The sequence below is a fragment of the Carlito syrichta genome, unplaced genomic scaffold, assembly GCF_000164805.1.
Source record: "Carlito syrichta isolate Samal-C Ts95f unplaced genomic scaffold, Tarsius_syrichta-2.0.1 Scaffold305437, whole genome shotgun sequence".
NCBI lineage: Eukaryota > Metazoa > Chordata > Mammalia > Primates > Tarsiidae > Carlito > Carlito syrichta.
The window spans coordinates 92,937-114,136 of record NW_007249533.1 but is presented as its reverse complement, the minus strand read 5'-3'; the positions used below and the strand labels follow the sequence as shown (position 1 = coordinate 114,136).

The following is a 21,200-nucleotide window of genomic DNA, read 5'->3' as shown; positions in this document are numbered from 1 at the left end:
CAAGATAGACTTTTTTTAAAAGTCTCCTCTCCTATCTTCGAAAGCAGTAGTACTGCTCACTTAAAAGACCAGCTGGAAAGGCTTCTTTTTGATTTTCTGCTTTTTGCTTTTCCCAAGTAGGCTGTGTGCTACTTACTGGAGAAACCACAGCATTCCTATGTGAAATTAAACTTGCTGTTTGGTGATTTTGAGTGTGTGGGTGGACCGGGGAGGGGGGCATGGTAATATTTAGAGTCACTGGCCTTTGCCTCCCACAGGTTTGTCGTTAACATTTTGTTGATTTTTAAACCTGTTCCTATATTTAGGACTAGTTTACTGAGTTAACCTTCCATTCCCTTTCAAGCAGGACACCCAGGAGTCCTGTTTGCTTGCTTTCTCTTGCCCAGATCCCACCCAAAAGTTTTCCATGGGCTCATACTTCTCCTCACAGAAGTTCTTGTGCTAAAGGGTTCTCCAGCACCCTTTAGCACCTACTAGTGTTTTTGCCAGAAGGTTCTCCTTAGCAACTGTAATGACACATTTAAGTTAGAAGTTAATTCCTTAGTGAGGAAAAGCAGCTGTTTAATATTGAACAGAAGTATATACTTGAGCAGATATTTCTGATTTAACACTTTAACAGCATTGAGATACCATTTATATTAGTGCCATCTCACAAACAAAAGACAAGTTGTAACTTTCTAGTCTCTTATGTTGTCCAAAACTCAGGGACCTGATAGATTTAGATAACATGATACCCTTCGCAGTAGGATTTCAGCACATCATGGACTTTGATAGCGAGAAATGCTTGTAAGGTATTTTCAAAAAAAAAAATGTTCATAAGCGCTAACATTCTTTTAAAAAATCAGCTATTAGCCCAGTGCTTTAATTTCTTAATTGCTGTCACAAGAAAGCCCTTTTATCATAGAAATAATCACATATAACTTAATATAAGGGGCTAAATATGATTTGTATGTATAACCAGATACATGACTTTAGAATGCACAAGGAATGATATAAAATGAGACCAAGTCTACAGTTCAGGCATGAAATCAGTTGCCTTGTTGAATATGAACACTACTTGTGTATTATGTTCTGTGGATTTAATATTTGTTCATGAGTATATGGGTATTTTTCAGCTTTAAAATACAGTTTTCAATAAATTACTTGAAATTGTAACACATTATCTATAAGAAGGGTCTCTGGCACTATAGTTAAGTATAGTACCAATTCATCTGCCCAAACTTGGTCGTGTTTCTATGTATCTGTTGGAAAATGTACCTCTCTAACCGAGATGTGGGAGGTTAGAACTACAACAGATATTAAAGTGCCTCTGTGTTACTAGTATCACATCATGCATTTTAGAATGCAAAAGTAAACCAGGCTCGGTGGCTCAGCCTGTAATCCTGCGCCTTTGGGAGGTTGAGGTGAGTGGATTGCCTGAGCCCGCGGGTTCGAGACCCGCCTGGGCAACTTGGCGAGACCTCATCTCTACAATAAATCAAAATAAGCCAGACGTGGTAGCGCACGCCTGTAGTTCCAGCTACTTGGAAGGCTGAGGCGGAAGGATCGCCGGAGCCCAGCAGGTCAAGGCTGCGGTGGCCGGGAGTGGCCACTGCACTCCAGTCTGGGTGACAGAGTGAGACTCCAACTCAAAAAAAAAAAGAATGCAAAAGTATCTGTGCATGCAAGCTGAAGTGGAGCTTATGCTCAATAAGTGATGTTATGGAGAATGTGTATTAAGAGTCTCTCATTAAGGTCTCAGTTTTTTCAAGAGGTTAAATCCATGAAGAGGTACAGGAAGGGAATAGGCCTTAAACCCCATCCAGATCATTCCTAGATATCTTGTGTTAAAGAGTAAAGGGCATAGCAGAACTGGGATCAAGACATGACTTCTTCAATGGTTATTTGTATGTTTAGATTGCTCTTGGGGAAAGTTTGTCAGAACCAGAGATGCTGTAAATATCAATGCAGCCTGTCCTTAAGCCTGAAGCTGCCAACTCGGATCAGCTGTGAACAACTGACCTTCACATCAAAGGTTTCTCTTTTTGCTGTCACAGCAAAAGGTTTGAAGTTCTTGGCAGTCAGCAAATTTGAAGAACACAAGGGAAAGATGCATTCCCTATCTTGGAAACAAGCCACAGGAAACAGCCTTAGAAATGGTACTGGGCTTCCTAAGCTGTTCTGTATACTGACACTTATATGTTTGCAGTATTTTTCTTCTACTATCTTAGAAAATTATAGATCTAGTTTTTCCGTGAACCTGTGGATTATTAGGCTTTTGTGAGCCAACCTATGGCCACAGCCATCATTTTTTAAAAAAGTTTTTTTGCTTGGGTAATTCTATTGTATATTTCAGACAACCAATTCATAAAAGCACTTATAAAATGTCACCTGTTAATAAATTTGTGATCCCCAAATGTGTGTTTACCATGAACCACATATACACATATGACTTTATACAGGAGCCCTCATTATAGGTGTCCAAATGTAGCTAGATGATCTTTGATGCCCTCCTCCCCTACAAAGTAGACAATTGTGTACTATTGAATAAAAGATGGTATTTGTGGTATATCCAAGAAGAGGCAAGTATATCACTACCATGAGTGTGATGTTCACTAACAAAGCCATCCCTGGTACACAGTTCATCTAGTTTCCCCTCTGCTTCCCTGTAAGGGACATGACAAAAAGGCAAGCCAACTCTGTTTCTTCTTGTCCCTCCCTGGAGGCACAAGTTTAGTTCTAATAACCAAACCATGGAACTAGATAGTAATTCTATTTCAACCCTGTAAATTCATTACCAAAGTCATCAAGCTTAAAAAATATTTTATCAGCCGTTTCTTCTCACCATCTGTAAGTCTAAGATGATGAAATAAATGGGACTAGCTTCTTTTATTTCTTACTTGTTAAAAATTTCTGTTGCTCTAGGGAATAAAAACGATTAAATTCTGTAAAGTCTGACTAGAAATTAAAATTAATAAAAACTGAGCATCTGTTCTAATGTAATTTTTTTAAACTGGCTACTTGCTTAAAGTCCAATTTAGATTCCCAGAGACAGTATCTCTGGTCATTAAAATATTTAAATAAGAGAACTGTAACCATACTTCAGTATAAACAAAAAGATCTTTAAAACCTAAAATCTTTGAAACTTTTCTAGAGAAAGAACATCAAGTTAGATATGTGGGAAGTAAGTATTTTAAATCCTTTTGCTAGCACCGGGAAAGGATTGATTCATTGATTTAAAAAACACCTTTGGGTATTTATTGTATGTTTGTATAGTGACATAACACATTCTTTGCTAAGTTACAGATCAAAACAGTGAAGGAATGAAAACCACTTAATTGTTCTTTTGTTAAGACAATGCTTCCTGTTTACTCTTTTTCTGTGGTGTGAAAGAAATTCATTGTTGACCTTCTGTTTTGTAAAACCTAAAAATAAAATTATATTAAGAAGAAGAGCAAAGGAGTGAAAAAAGAGTTCTGGTGTTTTGAAACCTAACATGTTAGCAGCTTTTCATATACATGTTTTAAGCAATCGTGTTCTTAGCTCTGTTTTTGGTTTTAATAGTAATTCCACAGTGAATTTGTACATTGTGGAATAAGAGAATAGTGTCAAGGAGACTGGTTGTTGCCAGGTCTAAGAATGGGAATGATTTTCTCAGGCAACTCTTATTCCATCAAGGGTGTTAAATTACTATAAATTAACATTCATGCAGGAGATTGGTGAGTCCCCCAAATGATGGTTTCCACTGCTTTCCAGCTCCTTAGTGTATCTATACCTAATAGTTTTGCTTCTTGTTAAACCATAGTACTCATATATTATGTATTCTTCACAGAGAAACTCACATGTACATTCCAGCTGAAATTCTACCAAAATAAATACATCACAACCAAACACCATAATAATAGATTATCTAAATCACTTATTTAACTGATATTCAATACAGAGAAATTTCTGTTAGCCAAAAAAATGCCTTTTGGAATCTGTTGTAATGGGATTTAAATTGTCCTTATTAATGATTTCAGGAAATATTTGTTTTACTGTCAAAGAAGCATTGTCTAAGAAAATGGAAAATCATGATTCTTGTACAGACATAAATTAAACACGTGTTAAGGACTTTATGTATCTCATTATTAATGAGAGAACCAGGCAACTGTCATAACCAGCCAAAGGAGGATCACAAATTTATATGGAATAAAGAAATATAAGATGAATTTACAAATGGATCTGAAACGGGCCTTTTTTAATGGGAGAGGGAGGGGAAGCCCATTGAATCTCCAAAGACAGAACTTATTTGCATGCCTATAGAAAAGACTTGCTTTGCCTTGTTCTCAGTTATCTAAAACCTAGAGCGTTATGAGATATTTCAAAGACAGTGGAAAGATAGAACCAGAAAACTTCAAAGGGTATTCTCTAAACAATGCATTATTTTCCATTGGAAACACTGAGGAATTTTTTTCTTCTATTAGTTTCTGATACTAGTTCTGAGTGATATAAATAAATATCTCATGGTACCAGTGAAGTAACACATAGCTTTTCTTGAATTTTTTTTCTGAAAAGTCAATGGTTATTATAGTATATATTTGCAGGCCAAGACTTCTTCATTCACTTTTATAAAAGATGTAAAGTTCATACTTTAAGGATCTGACTTAAAATTTTTTAAGATCGGCCAGGCAGGGTGGCTCAAGCCTGTAATCCCAACACTTTGGGAGGCCAAGGTGAAAGGATTGCCTGAGCTCAGGGATTTGAGACCAGCCTGGCCAACTTGATGAGACCTCATCTGTACAATAAATCAAAAAGTTAGCCAGGTGTGGTACCATGCACCTGTAGTTCCAACTACTTGGAAGACTGAGGTAGAAGGATCGCCTGAGCCCAGCAGGTCAAGGCTATGGTGGCCATGAGAGTGCCACTGCACTCCAACCTAGGCGACAGAGTGAGACCCCAACTAAAAAAAAATTTTTTTTTGTAAGACAAGCAACCAAGAATTAATGGACAGAATGATGAGTTTGTGTGAAAATAGATGATGCTGAGATACATACAGCAGTCACTCCACCTCTGTGCTAGCTGTTTTAAGAAGGAGACATTTGGACTGGGAAGAAAGTTGATTATAATTCAAAGACGAGGTATATAAATTTTAGAGGAGAGGGCAGTGACAAGGTTTCAAATCCATGTAAGAGCAACAGTAAGAAATGAGTCAGTGAAAGACTTTAAACTTGATCGTGCCTCAATCAGTTTCCCTTTAAAGAAAATGGCAGAAATTACTGTTAATGTAGATACTTAGAGATGGTTTTCTTGTGATTTCCCATGTGTCTCTATCTGTCCCCCTTTATTTCTTTTGATAAAATATCTTAGAACAATGTAGAAATCGTTATGTGCTTAAATAATATAATACAATGGGAAAAGGAGTTGTGTCCCTGAAGATGTGTTATCAAAATGAATGACTAAAAAGTTGAGGCTGTTGATTCCTTGAGTCTGTGGGAGAACAAAATAAAAATAAATAAATGAAGAATGTGATTAGACTATTCTTCTGGAGACTGAGAAACAAGCATTGGCGTGGAAGTCTTTAATTTTGGGTAGTATTTCATCATCTTTAGGAGTCTAGAAACAGTGCCTGTGTAATCCTTTCCATGAACACATTTCAAGAGCTATGGAGTTTTAAAGTTCCTATCAATCATGATAAATACAACCATTTCCATAATGATTTTTCTAGAAAAAAAATTCTTATAACACATTTTAGTCAGGAAAGAACTAGGAATCTAAAAGGTCAAGTTGTAGAAATCAGCTTTGTAGTTGTGAGTCCAGGATTTGGTTTGAAACCAATTCCTTTTCGGTATCTGTTTTTACCTTGGGAGGCTGAGGTGAGTGGATTGCCTGAGCCCACGGGTTCGAGACCTGCCTGGGCAAGTTGGTGAGACCTCATCTCTACAATAAATCAAAAAAATTAGCTGGGCATGGTAGCACGCACCTGTAATTCCAGCTACTTGGAAGGCTGAGGCGGAAGAATTGATGGAGCCCAGCAGGTCAAGGCTGCGGTGGCCCAGAGTGGCCACTGCACTCCAGTCTGGGTGACAGAGTGAGACTCCAACTCAAAAAAAACCCACAAAAAACCCAAAAAAAACACTTTGAAACATTTTGCATCTGGTTAACAGTTTCCCCACACATCTTTATTATTGATTCATGTTGGAGTGATTCTGTACATTCGCTATACTCAGCTACTCAACCTGGTATGAGCCAGTTTCTCCTTACTCTAATGGAAATTTGTGTCCAGGAGATTCACAGATCTGATCAAATTCAATGCCTAGTAAGCAAAAGCTGAAGAATGTACAAACAAAAACAATAGAACAAAAGTATGTAAGAAGTGTCATCAAAATGAGAAAATATAGTGAAAAGTTGAGAACTGATTTGCAGTTAAGCATGATGGGAATGTCTGTGAAATGTTGGAGAATGTAGCTGTCAGGTTTGCTGAGTACAGCAAAAACAAAAAACAAAAAAACCCCCCAAAAACTAAAGCATACAGTGAAAGTGCCAAAATCAAGATCCATAAGGTTTTACATGATATATAGTAGTATCTGGCCAAAAATGTGGTCAACTTTATGTTTTCTTTTGTTTCCACAGTACAACTTAAAAGGACGAGAAATAGGCTATAAAGTGGGCAGTATTAATCTTTACAAACTCTGGGTCTGTAGTCAATCCTGCTGCAGGTAATATCCAGCCTGTCTACTTAAACAAGTGTACTGGTTGTCATAATGGACCGTGTCAGTGCCAGGTAGCAAACATGACATTAAGCTTCTGTACCCACCCTTTTCAAATCTTTTTACCTGGCAGTTGATACAAGTTTTCATTGTTAATAGGAAGTTAATAGGCACTGGCCAAACTTGCAAATGTACTTTGGAAACTTTAAAAAAACAAGGAGTTATCTCTTTCCAGAGCAGCTTTATATCACAGGACTTAAGCAATTTCTTCTTTACACAAATGATGCTCAGTGCTTTCTTCATTGTTGGAGCAAGTCCTTATATATTGGTTAGAATCAATGGAATAGAAAGTGATCTATATGAATTACATAGGTTCTGAATGCAGAATGGAGCCAACTCTATTATGTTTGTTGTTTCAAGGCCTATGACCTTTTGTCTTTATGAAGGCAAGCCACTAAATTTTGTGTTGTTAACATGATTTCCTCCTAAAAACCCAATATAGTTCTGTCAAATCCTCAAAATTTACACAAGCTTGACTATCTCTACCAGGAAGAAAAATAATAGACTTTCAGTAATGAATACACTCTAAAAAGATATGGTAGTTACCTTTAAAATATTGGAGACATTGGGGAAATTATTGCTTATCATGTGTTTTACATAATTTTTTTTTGAAATGCTGTTAAGACACTAATCACTCTACCTGGTATCATGAGTTAGTCAACCTTCAAAGCTGATTTTAAAACTATGAAAGCATAGTCCTGAGCTTTTCCTAAGACAGCACCCCAAAGAACAAGTTAAATATGGTTTGAATGGAGGCAGAAGATGTTTTGAGATATAAGTGGATCTACTTACTAGAATTTTAGAATTATTTGGAGAAGGAGAAAAGCACAATGATTTCTAATGAGGAATCATTAGGCCAGTACAGCTAAAGATGAGCTACACACACAGGATAGATCCTAAAGGAGTTTAGTTCTGGGCACAGAAGCCAGTGTCTGTACTGAAGTAGGGCAAGATCACATGCTGGTGATCTGTTAGCCTTTGGATTACTTTTTGCACAAACACGTTCTTTGCTAAACTGTGGCTTTCCCCATTTTCTCTCCTACCCCAAAGGAGAGGACAGTGATGAATTTTGGACCTGGCACATTGACCCTGGAGACTATAAAGATAATAAGAAGTTTTCTAGTTGTCTGGGACTATGACTGGGAAGCTCAGAAGAGAAGCCAAAGTTGAGAAACTAGAATTGGAAAACATCCGGTTATTGGGTGGGAATTAAAGTTACAGGAGTAGATGCAAAAGGCATGAAGGAAAAGAATGCTGAAAGGGGGCATTCCTAAGGGATAGAGGCAGAGAAGACGATAAAAAAAACTGCCAGGCTCGGTGGCTCAGCCTGTAATCCGCGCCTTTGGGAGGCTGAGGTGAGTGGATTGCCTGAGCCTGAGGGTTCGAGACCCGCCTGGACAATTTGGCGAGAACTCATCTCTACAATAAATCAAAAAAATTAGCTGGGCGTGGTAGCGTGTGCCTGTAGTTCCAGCTATTTGGAAGGCTGCACTCCAGTCTGGGCGACAGTGAGACTCCAACTCAAAAAAAAAAAGAAAAAAAAGAAAACCGAGAGCCAGGCATAGTGGCTCACACCTGTAACCCCAGCACTTTGGGAGGCAGAGGTGAGAGGACTGCCTGAGCCCACGGGTTCGAGACTAGCCTGGGCAACTTGGTGAGACCTCATCTCTACAATAAATCAAAAAATTAGCTGAGCGTGGTGGCACATGGCTGTAGTTCCAGCTACTTGGAAGGCTGAGGTGGAAGGATCCCCTGAGCCCAGCAGGTAGAGGCTGTGGTGGCCATGAGCATGCCACTGCACTCAAAAAACAAAAACAAAAAACCCCCCAGGAAACCAAGAAGGAAGACCAAGTGAAGACTTACAACTATGGGCTTGCTATACACTTAGTGGTGTTTAGGGGCCCTCAAATGAGCAGGTGCAGTAACACACACTAATGTGTACTAATATGAATACTAAGCATTTCTATGAAAAAGGCACTGTTTTTAAAACTATTTTATGAGGGGGGAACTGAGTTCATCTCAGTAGATAATAACCAGTTACCTGCATTTTTAAAAATGCTTAATTAGACAATGAAACAAAGAGAGAACTGGAAATGACAGTGACTCGCCAGAGACACAGTTCCTTCAGGGACCCATTATAATTCAGCTTGCATACACAGAGACTCTAGACTGAGCCACTGAAGTAGGAAAAAATTTGGTTTATATGACTGTGGAGAAAATATTTTACTTGGAATTCTGTATCCTGTTCTAGACACCTTATTGTCAGAAGTATTCATATCAAAGAAGGGACCTGAAATTCATTTATGGATGAAAAAGCAAAAGACGTAAATGTATAAGGCAGTAAAAGTATATAGAAAATGAAGACAGTGATATGTATATATATGCTGATTTAGCAGACAGACACAAAGACCTGAAGAAGCATAAAAGTTCTTCAGAGTCAGGGGAAGAGAAACATAGAGCCTTAAAATTGATCACTAATTTTTTTTTTTTTTTTTTGGTCCAGGCTTGACATTTCTCACTTTCTTTCTCCTAAAACAGGAGGAGAGATTGGTTTTAGATTTTATGCCTTTAATTTTCTTTAATTCTTGCTTCATAGAGATAAAAACATAAAATAAGTGAACTGGAATTCAGGGACACTGAGGGAGTGAGAATGGAAAACTAAACCTGGAGAAATTCATCAGCCTGTCTGGGAATAATCAACAGATTATAAGAGAAACAAATATGTTAGTAAGTTACTTAGCTGGAATTGTCAAGGTGATGTCTGTGTCAGTTAGGAGACAATTAGAATCTAAGAGCTTATGTTAAAAGAAAGTTTTATTTTCCTCCTTTGAGTTACATAACTAAATTATGGTCTAATATTCTTTGAGAGATCAGTTTAATGATTAGTTGTTATAAACTTATACATAGCATGTATTTGAGATGTGTGCAAATAGGGCTTCCACAGGATCTTATGGTGTTTGAATATACTTTCTTGCCTAAATATTTGCGTTCATTTATTTATCAATTACTTTCTTTAAGTAAAGGTGAATCCAAGCCTAGCTCAAATCTTTTATATAATGAATGAATAAAGTTCATATTAATATGGTTGTATACAGTACACTCCAGTGTGAATCCTGAACTGTGTACCCTGTCGAGGACATGAGAATCCCATTAATATCTAATATTTGAAAGCATAGAAACAATTCTTTATAGTCTAGATTATATATGAGGTTCTCTAACATTTTACCCACTAAAATTTTCTATTCTAAGATAAGGACTCAGAGGTCTTATCTCTTTTAATAAGACTTTTTCTCTTGCTCTGAAAGGATACCTCTCTAATACTCTGCATTTATTAATAATCATGTCATAAAAGCTGGTGCCAATTTCATTTTTTCTCTTAAACTCACCCTATTAAAAAAAAGTCCTATTACAATTTAATCAACAAAAGCAGGTGTTACAGGGAGGGGTAGGTCCATTGAAAGCTGCCAGTGAATTCAAATACTCTCTCTTTTCCAGGCACACAATAAAGTTAGTCCACAAGGGCATATGAAATCTTTCCAGCCCACAGTCACATTAGAATATGCATTGTGTTACTGGAAGCAGCACAGAAATATTCCCTTTTGGCTCAATTCAATTCTTAGTCACCCCTGAAGCTGCCTCCTGCTGGTTTCAAGGTCCTGATAGTTTCTGGCAGGACAGTGGTATTGCTCTCCAATTATATTGCTGCTTAGTGTCTGGTAGTTGCAGAAGTGGTTTTTGCTGCATTATGCTCCAAGAAAATCCAATCTATGAACCAGATTAAGGCCAAATATAGTGTTGGATATAGTGCCAGGGGGTGGGGATAAAAGGGGGATGGCAGGGACACTGGCTGGTTAAAAAGCTGGAACTTGATGGATTTACATAACAATGATGCCATATGTTTTGTTTTGCTTGTTTGTTTATTTCATTGTTCCCTTGAAATGAGATGGGGACAGTAATGGGGGTAGATTTAGGAATTTTTTTTTCTTGCTTTCTTAGCATATACATTTCTATTTATTTAATGATATAAATCATAATAAAATTTGGATCGTCTCAGTTATCAACTGAAAGAACTAGTAATATCTTGTCAACAATAAAAGTTTGTCAGAAATGATGTCCGCACGATGGCAGAATAGTTTTCTGCTATCATCTCCCTGCAGAAGCACTGATTTTTGACAACCACCCATGAACAAGAGTACTTTTATGGGAATCTGGGAATCCAGCAGAGATATTCCAGCCCACCGTTGGAACAAAAAATCCAAGAACAGATGCATTGAACAGGGTAAGAATAGTTTCATTTCACTAATATCACCTCTTCTATAAAATAGCACAGTTCAGTACCAAGAGAAACCTTCTTGGCCCATAGTTCCTCCCATGGAGAAAGTAAGCACCCAGCATTCCCATCTGTGTGGAATACTGCCCGGGAAGCCCATGTTTCATGACTCAGTCAGAATACTGAGAGGATCAGCATGGCAGACTGGCTGAAAGAGGCTGGGAGTAAGGAAAGGGCAACCAGGGTTCAGAATTCAACACAAGTTCACATAAGCTACGAACTACTTCTTGGACTACATCAGGAAGCCTGTCTACAGACTGAGACACCTCACCTTTGGTCCCAACCAACTTCATAGCTCCTCTCCCACCTCTCCTGTGGCCAGTTAGATGCAAGCCTTTAGCCTTTGCAGAAGTCACATGTAGTCAGTTGACTTGATTCTGTGAGACTGGAAGAAGGTACACAAGCCTGAACATTTCAGAGTACTGCCCTAGGGAAAACAATGAAAGGTTCTCAGCATATAGCCTGGCTTGTGAGGTTGAGGGAAGGTATACAATCTTAAGAATTATCCTCCAAGGGAGAATAAAAGGTGTTGAGAGAGAACATCCATAGAAAAGATCTGAGAGAACCTCAGAATCCCTGCCAGAGCTGACTGGTGAAGGTGCTTCTCTCCCAAAGCTAATAAGATGACTGGGGGAGATGACTGCATCTTCAGATGTGATAACAGCATTGCAAGACTTCAAGGAACATGAACACACACACACACACAGGAACATGATACTAGCAAAAGAAAACAATAATTTATCAGTAACAAAGCCCAAAGAAATGGAGGTCTACAAATTGACAAAGAATTTTAAAATACTTGTTTTAAGGAAACTACAAGGAAACACAGGCAAATAACTCAGTGTAATCAGGAAAATAACATATGAACAAAACTAAAAGCCCAATAAATAGGTATAAATTATTAAAAATAACCAAACGTATTTTGAATGTTAAGAGTGCAGTGAATGAAATGAAAAATGTAATAGGGAGCTTCCACAGCAGATTTGCTCAGGCAGAAGAAAGAATCTGTGATCTTGAAGACATATAGCATTTTAAATTATCCAGGCAGAGAAGAAAAAAGAATGAGGAAATTGTATGGGGTTTTGGGGACACCGTTAGGAGAATTAAAATATGGATTATGGGGGTCTTTGAAGGAGAAGAAAGAAAGGATCATAAATTTTTTTAAAAGAAATTATGGCTAAAAAATGTTTCCGTATCTTGGGAGAGGTATGGACATCCAGTACATGAGGCTCCAAGGCCCTCAAACAGGTTCATTTCAAAGAGGATTTCACCAAGACATATTATATTTTCAAAAATCTAAAACTAAGATAATTTGGAAAACACCGAGTGAAGAGTATCACATATAAAAGAACTTTAAGACTATCGGTGGACTGACTTCTCAGCAGAAATCCTGTGGGCCAGGCAGGAGGGGAATGGTATATTCAAAGTGCTGAAAAAACACACAGACAAAAAACTGCCAGTCAATGAAGAATTTGAAAACTTAATGAACCTCTGCCATGGCTTATATGTGGAGTCCTGGAGCCTAGGCTCCTGAATCAGAGTGAGTGCGTCCCCAACAATGCTGTCCTTAGTAAATGAAGGAGAGAGAAAGATTTTTCCAGACAAATAAAAGCTGGGTGTATTTATCACCACTAGATCTGCCTTACAAAAAATGCTAAAGAAAATGGCTCAAACTGAAATGAAAGGATGCTAATTATTGGCATGAAAACTTAGGAAGGTGTAAAACTCCCTGGTAAAAGTATGTAGTCAAATTCAGAATACTCTGATTCTGTAATGGTGGAGTGTAAATTACTTTTAAATCTAATATAAAGGATAAAAGGCAAATGTATTAAAAAAAACAGTAGCTATAGTAATTTGCTAAAGGATACACAATATAAAAAGAAGCAAATTGTGACATCAAAAATGGGGGAAGAGTAAAAGAGTAGTGTTTACATACAATCAGTGTTGTTATCAGCTTCAAATAGACTCTTGGAACTCTATGTAACCGCATGGTAATCACAAAGCAGAAATCTATAGTAGATCCACAAAAAATAAAGAACTAACACAAAGTTGGAAAAGTAGACACTGGGGACACCAAGGAGGGAGGTAAAGAGGGGCCTAGAATTCAGACATTACTTACAGGGTACAATATTCACTATCTGAGGAATGGGCCACTTGAGAGCCAATCCCCACCACTGCACATTATGTCCATGTAACAAACATGCAATGTGTACCCTGAATCTAAAATAAAAGATAAAAAAGATAAGAAACCAAACCATGCCGCTATAGAAAGTCATCAAATTACAAAGGAGGATGGCAAGAGAGGAATAAAGGAAGAAAAAAAACTACAAAACAGTCAAAAACAAAAAAATAGCAATAGTAAGTCCACAATGGAATATTATTAAGCCTTATAAAAAAGGAAATCCTGCTATTTGTGACAATATTGATGAACTTAGAGGTCATTATGTTAAGTGAAAAAAGCCCGACAAGAAAGACAGATACTGCATAATATAACATATGTACAATCTAAAAAGGTTGAATTCATAAAAACAGAAAATAGAGTGGGAGTTACAGGGATTGGGTGTAGAGGTAATGAGGAGAAGTTGGTCAAAGAGTACAGACTTTCAGTTATAAGATGGGTAAGTTCTAAAGATCTAATGTATAGCGTGGTGACTCTACTTTCAAGTAGATCATAACCATTCTCAACCTCCACACACAAATGATAATTATGTGAAGTGACAGATATGTTAATTAGCCTGGTTGTGGTAATTATTTAAAAATGTATAGGTATATCAAATCATACTGTATACCTTAAATATATTTAATTTTTGTCAATCATCTTAGTAAAGTTTGAAAGAAAAACTCAGTTTCATTAGAGAACAATTTTATGCCATTGTGAATGTATTATAAGTATCATTCTTTATATATTGATTTTAAAATTCCTATGTGTTCCATTGCTTACTTGTATTCTCTAAACTGCTGTTGGCTTGACTATATTTACATAAACTGTTTCAAGCCCAAGGATTCAATAATTGTTATTTTTCTTTGGAAAATATTTTTATTAATATTGATGACTTTTTTATAGTTTTTTTTTGTTTTTTTTTTTTTGAGTTGGAGTCTCACTCTGTCGCCCAGACTGGAGTGCAGTGGCCGCTCCCGGCCACCACAGCCTCGACCTGCCGGGCTCCGGCGATCCTTCCGCCTCAGCCTTCCGAGTAGCCGGAATTACAGGCGTGCGCTACCACGCCTGGCTGATTTTTTGATTTATTGTAGAGATGAGGTCTCGCTGCCCAGGCGGGTCTCGAACCCGCGGGCTCAGGCAACCCACTCACCTCAGCCTCCCAAAGGCGCGGGATTACAGGCTGAGCCACCGAGCCCGGCTTTTTTTATAGTTTAATATATTTTAATAGCAAACTTACCGGAACAGCACAGAAGACAGGCAACATTAAAAACATGTACTTGCATGTAGGACAACTCAGAAAAGTATAGTGAATGGATGGAATATACCGTATGATAAAAATGCTACAAACGCCGTTTATTGCCATCAATAAGAAATTTACTTCTTTTAAAAAAATCCAAATGCTGGCATTGTCCAGAAAAATTTAACAGGTTTATTTATAATTGTTATAAAGTTGAACTGCTGAAACTTGTTCACTGAAACATTTTGACTCACATTAATACTTTACATCTCCGCTTTTATATTAAAAATTCACACACAAATGAAAATGGAAAAACTGCCAATACCTGATTTCTGTCCCCTATTTTTCCACTCTCAATCATATACTTAGGTACCTTTTGACACCATGGAGGGAAAAAAAAAAATCTAACGTTCAGAACTACCAATAACAGAAAGAAAAAAAAATTTTTTTTTTTTGAGAGTCAAATGTTTCCCATCATAGTGGATTTAAGCACGCTCTCCACGTATGCGGCGTGCTAGCTGGATGTCTTTGGGCATAATTGTTACACATCTGGCATGGATAGCACACAGGTTGGTGTCTTCAAAAAGGCCGACCAGATAGGCCTCACTCGCCTCCTGCCAAGCACCAATAGCCGCGCTCTGGAAGCGCAGATCTGTTTTGAAGTCCTGAGCAATTTCTCGCCCCCGATGCTGGAAAGGAAGTTTGCGAATCAGAAGTTCCGTGGACTTCTGAGAGCATCTAATTTCACGGGGTGCCACAGTACCAGGCCGGTAACGATGAGGTTTCCTCACCCGTCCAGTAGAGGGCGCACTCGTGTGAGCGGCTTTTGTAGCCAATTGCTTCCTGGGTCGATCGGCTTTGTAGGAGCCAGGGTCTTGAGACCTCCTTGCTTACCGCCCCTTCTCCTTCGCCTGGTGCTCAGGGAGCTAGAGGCGGCCCTGGTGTTGAAGGGCGACGGCGGCGCAGCGGCGGCTAGGAACACAATTCCATATCGATGACTTTTTATTTTGAGACTTCCCCTTCACCATATAGTGTACTTCACGAACTATACCTTATTTATATCTTGGCAGCTAGTGAGGTGAGAGGAACCCAAATATTTAAGATTTGGGGGTCTAAATTCTCAAAAATGGTCAGTAAACTGTGAAATATTAAAGTAATGTGGGTTGTGGATTGTGTGCTGCTTAGCATGAACATTTGAAAAACTTGCAACTAGTATTACAAAGTGTTTCAAGTTCCCTTGTCTTTATTATTTGTTCTTTCAGAACGACCTAAATCTCTTCTTAAAGTTTTAATTGTGATTGCAAAATGAAAATTTCATAAAATTTTTTTCGAAGTAATCTGTAATCTTCAGCAGACATAACTTTGTTTAATTTGTTAGAAGTTTTGCATACATCTCCTTTGCTATATTTTCTAATACATAGCTATCATTGAGAGGCTATGCTGTGAAAAATATATGTATTACAGAGATGTCAGAGACTGTGCTAAATTAGTCTTTATTGATTTTCAGGTTTTCGAATTTTTAATGCAGTCCCAATTTTCTAATCTGATTTTTTTTCTTTTTCATTTCTTTTTGAGAGAAACAGTGAAGTGATGGCAAAGTGAATACATTCCATTTTTTATTCTTATCTTTCATCAAATGTTATTCTCTCATAAACTACAGTGAACTGATCTCCACCAAGTAGTTATTATGCTGATATGTTGTACATTCTTAATACTCTTTAAAAGTGAAGGAAAATAAACATATTAAATGTCAAATAGCATTAAAAAATTCTCTAAAAATCTAGGAATAAGTTATATATTTGGATTCCCTTTTATCATATCTCTCTTTTATGAGGATGATGCTAACAATCTCATAGGAGTTTCCCATTAAAAAACACAAACACTAACATAATAAAATTAATATGAGGCATTTTACTTTAATTTGTACTAAATCATAATAAAAAACAAGGGAAGTTGTTTACACTTATAATGGGACAATTCAGAAAGCGGAGAAATACAGGGCTGAACACCAGCTGATATGAGAAGGCTGTGGGATTTTGGCCGTCCAAGGTTGCTCTGCACTAGCACGTGATATGTCTGCAATGCTATTGTAAATGATATCTTAGGAAGATTTAGCAGAGGAGTTGGGAGGTTATACAGACCTACTGAACTCTGCTCATCAGAAATTATCTCTAAAAGAGATAAGAGGAAATGAGAATGGGTCCAGAGAAGAGCTAGTATGGTAACTGTTATCGTAATTCTTTTTTTAGTTATAATAACTAACATTTATGGAATACTTACTATATCAGAGACTCTGTGCTAAGCCTACTGTGTTATCTTACTTACTATTATTTAAACCTCACAACTGTCTATCTGTATGGGATACCTACTTTATTCCATATTCCTGAGCTGAGCTGGAGACTGAGAATTCAAAAAAAAAAAGTTTGTCTTAGAATCAGTTCATAGGACCTACTGAGAAAAGTGGGATGATTGCCCAAGGAAAACAATGGTTGTGCCAGAGTCTGAAGGGCTGTCATGGATGTACCAACCGGAGTGGCCTTTTTAGTGTGGAAGAAGAGGGAATAAATACATGAAAATTATGGGGAGCCAGATATCATTCATTCTAGATAGTTAGCTAATGCCTGTGTTCTAAGACTCAGGACATAGTATTTTTTGTTGAGGGTATAAAAACTGGGCACAGTGTCTCTCATCAATTCACAGGACCCACAGACTTAAGAAGTGGCAGGTTCATAATAGCATATGATAGGGCTTATGTTCATAATAGCATATGATAGGGCTTCCTAGAGGACTGAGCCGTGTCATGGGAAGCAGAGGTAGAGATTTACTTTACACTAGAGGTACCTGACAGAAAAACATGTTTGGGATTACCATAAGGTGGTGAAGAGTAGACAGATGGAGCCAAAACTGGGAACAGTGCGGTGTTTGATGGTTTCTGACAAAGAGGTATGCAGATTGAAAAAGCACAGGACATTTTGGTGCAACAGTGAATATCTTGATTTGGGTGAAGTGCAAATTACACAAAGGGAAATAATGAAAGAGAACACTGACAGCTGGGTGTGGCACTGATCATGAGGTCTGTGAAGACCACAGCAGGTAGTGTGAACTCTTAATTCTGTAAGACTGAAAAACCATTGAAGGTTTCTGATGAGAAGATAGTTTCAAGGAAATGATTTCCAGCAGCTCACTTTTTCTTTCTGACAAAATAAGCACTTTTGTCGCTAGAAACATGGCAGCTTAGATGACATTTTGGGAGGAATGCTATGTAGGAGAAAGCATACAAGGAGAGGAAAGTTTTAACATCTATGGTTACTTACCTGACTTGGACTATGGTGTCATGTTCAGTGTGACTCCATTTTGTAGGGCGTGCCTGGCCTACAAGTGGGCACTTGGTGAATCTTGGTGAAGGATGTAAAGAAGGGTGGAACTTTAAGTTTCATTCCCAGATCTGACATTCCTTAATATAATTCTAGGAGTGAATATGGGTTCTGAAACTAGATTTTATATAAAATCTATTTACACCGCAAAAGAATATAAGTTGTAGGATTTCCACTTCAATAAAGCATATATAATATGTTTTAAAAAGACAAAGAGTTAATAAGTTGTTTCAGTTGTTGCTTTTCTTATAAGCCTCCACTCAAAATAAATGCCTATTACTGTTTTCTCCTGTCTCTCTTGTAATAACTGAAAGGAACTAATGATGAACTCAAATTTGGTATTGTTTCATTGGCTAGCATTCATGTTTTAAATATAATTGCTGAAACTTTATTTTTAAAAATTTTTGAAAATTTTTGAACAGAAGATAAATATCAGCTTGCAGTAATGCCAAACCAAAATTGAATCCTTGAAGGAATTCAAGATGTTTTCTTAATGTTTTTATAAAATTCCATACTGATTAGACTGAAACTTAGCCTTCTTAGCATTTTTGAAAATCTGTAGATTCACTCAGAAATATTTACTAATATACATGTATATAGTCTTTGAATGCAACTATAGGTGGGTTTACAGGTTCCACTAAGACAATTTACAGATAACCCCCCAGTTTAAAAAAACCGAAAACAACAACAACAAAAAAACCTCTGATTCAGTTTTTGCAGAAACCTAACTTTAGTACATTTGAAGTTGGCATCAAAAAAGATGTGCACTGTATATATCATTAAAGCAATATTTTCTTGAGTGGAACACTACTGTTTGTGCCTTTAGAGGTAAAAGTTATATGGAAGCCAAGAAAATATTAAAGACATTCAAAAATGCTGCTGAATCCACACATATTTCTGAAAGGTCCTATAAACATTACAACACATTTATCAAGAAACATCTTAAGGTGCCAAGATACTTCCAGTAATAAGCATGATTGTATGATGAAAATGTATTTGCATAGCCTTTGGGGAGAGGGAGGGAGGGAGAGGGAAAATAAAGAGTAAACTGCATTAGTGGTTTTCTGTGTCGTTGTGAAATGGACTTGTATTGAACAATAAGTTGGAAGAAATCAATCTTTTCAAAAAAGTGTCTGCTGAGATCTAAGTAATATTATCTTTAACCTATGGAAGGCATGAAGTCCACTTTCTAAAATTAGTGCTTTTGTGGAGAAAGGAGACAAGAACAAATATTGAATGCAGGGTTCTCCACTATACCACCCCAAACCACCTGCTTACTTTGTCATCAGGAAAAGAAAAGGAATTGAGGGAATGTGTGTCGTATTAGTCTTGGTCCAGCAGAAAAGTATCCTAACACTTTGGGAGGCAGAGGCAAGAGGATTGTCTGAGTCCAGGGGTTCTAGACCAGCCTGGGCAACCTGGTCTTTACAAAAAAATTTTTAAAAAATTAGCCAGGCGTGGTGACCTGTGGTTCCAGCTACTTGGAAAGGCTAAGGATCACCTGAGCCCAGCAGGTCGAGGATGGCCGTGAGTATGCCACTGCTCTGCAGCCTGGAGCAACAGAGTGAGACTCTGAGTCAAAAAAAAAAGAGGAAACTCTGATGAGGGTGCTGTTTACAGTAGAGGTTAAGAGAACAAGCAAATGGATATTAATAGATGATGAGGCACAAAACTGGCTACAGCTGAAAGCCATTATTACCTAAGGCCTGAAGGGGCAAGAACAGGACAAGGTATTGTGGGCATGCAATGAAAAAGGAAACTGTGTCAAGAGACTACTCAGTGAATTGTAGTCATGGAGCCATGCAGCCAGTACCAGAGGTGCTGATCTGGCTTCCTGGGCACGAGGCAGGGAGAGCTAAAGACAGAACTGCCCCGGGGTAGGGGAACATGGAGCATAACCAGGGGCCATTTTTCAGCTCCTTGATTTCTCTGCTGAGAAGACAAGACATCTTTTATGTTGCCATCCTAGTGAAACTATTTGTTGTGAAGACATTATCCTTTGAGGTTCTTATTTACTTACATTAATAGGTGGTTTAATCACACCCTGAGAATGACACATCAATATTGATTTTCTAAATGTCCTTGCTTGGGAGACACTGGAAAATTCTTTAAAGAAAGAACACTATATGCTCACTGCCAGGAATGCCCTTGTTTCCATTTATTTTAGAGATTGTTACTGAAGAGAAAGAGAGATCTTGCCATAAATGTTTGAAAGAATTCCATGTGTAGTTAGTGGTGGCCATAAACATATGGCCTTCACCAACTATTTGAACCCTGTTCCAACCTTGTCTTTCAATGGCAGTTAACCCCGTCATTATGTAGTCTTGCTCCAGTTTCACTGGGGAATTCAGTATTCAGGGCCAAAAGAGGTTAGTAAAATATTAAGAGGAATGGCACAACAAATAGAAAGAGATAAAGTTGAGAAACGGCATGGCAAAAAGCCTGTCACAGAATTGTGGATAAGAAAGCAGGAACTTTTCTAATTGAGAAAGCATCGTCATGAACATTTAAAGGTCTCAGGTTTTAAGGAATTCTTCTTGACACATTACACTCAGAAAACAAGAAACTCTAGCTGAAATAAATTTTATTTTAAAGCACAAGGTTGCAATTTGAACGAAGTAATCGCAGACTTTACTGATACAGATGACCTTTTAAGGTATGAGCATTTTTCCATATTATAAATGTAAAGCTGTTCTTAATGGAAAACACAGAAAAGCTTGAAGCATAAAATAAAATAATTAGAATTATTCACTATTAATTTTGCTGTTTTCCTTTTCTTCCTCTGAAGGTATGTGTATCCTTAAAATGAAATTATGACATTGTGATTTTTCATTAACATTTCCAGATTGCTTTGCAGAAATGTTATACCAATTTTTATTTTCACCAAAAGTATGTTAGAGTATTTAACTATGTTATTGCTGATCTTATAATTTTAAAAAAACCTTTGCCGACTTATTTTTTTAGATGATTGGTAAGATTGAACTTTATTCATATTTATTTACCATTTTTCTCTTGAATTATTTATCCATGACTTTTACCCATTTTCCTATGGGACAATTAGTGTTGTTGTTTTTTTTCTTGACTTATAGGAGATCTTTGTATAGAAAAAAATTATTTAAAATCACCTTTCTTGTTAGAAAGGATAAAATAATTTGTCCCCCTTATCAGGTTATGTTTATTTTCTGTAATTTTTGATAAGTCCCTGCCTTTTTGCTATTAGAGAAAAAACATTTTAGAAGACTGAACTTACACCTTTCCATGACAGTATTTAAGATATTTAGCTGGGCTTGGTGGCTCAGCCTGTAATCACGCGCCTTGGGAGGCTGAGGTGAGTGAATTGCCTGAGTCCGTGGGTTCGAGACCCGCCTGG

The 21,200-nt window shown here is 37.4% G+C and overlaps 1 protein-coding gene across 1 annotated transcript in view; it reads left to right on the top strand.

The window, feature by feature from the left end:
* The window catches only part of BICC1 (BicC family RNA binding protein 1), a gene marked incomplete at its 5' end in the record, with an annotated part of 286,932 nt that overhangs the window by 210,100 nt on the left and 55,632 nt on the right, over positions 1-21,200 (top strand). The window lies entirely within an intron of this gene.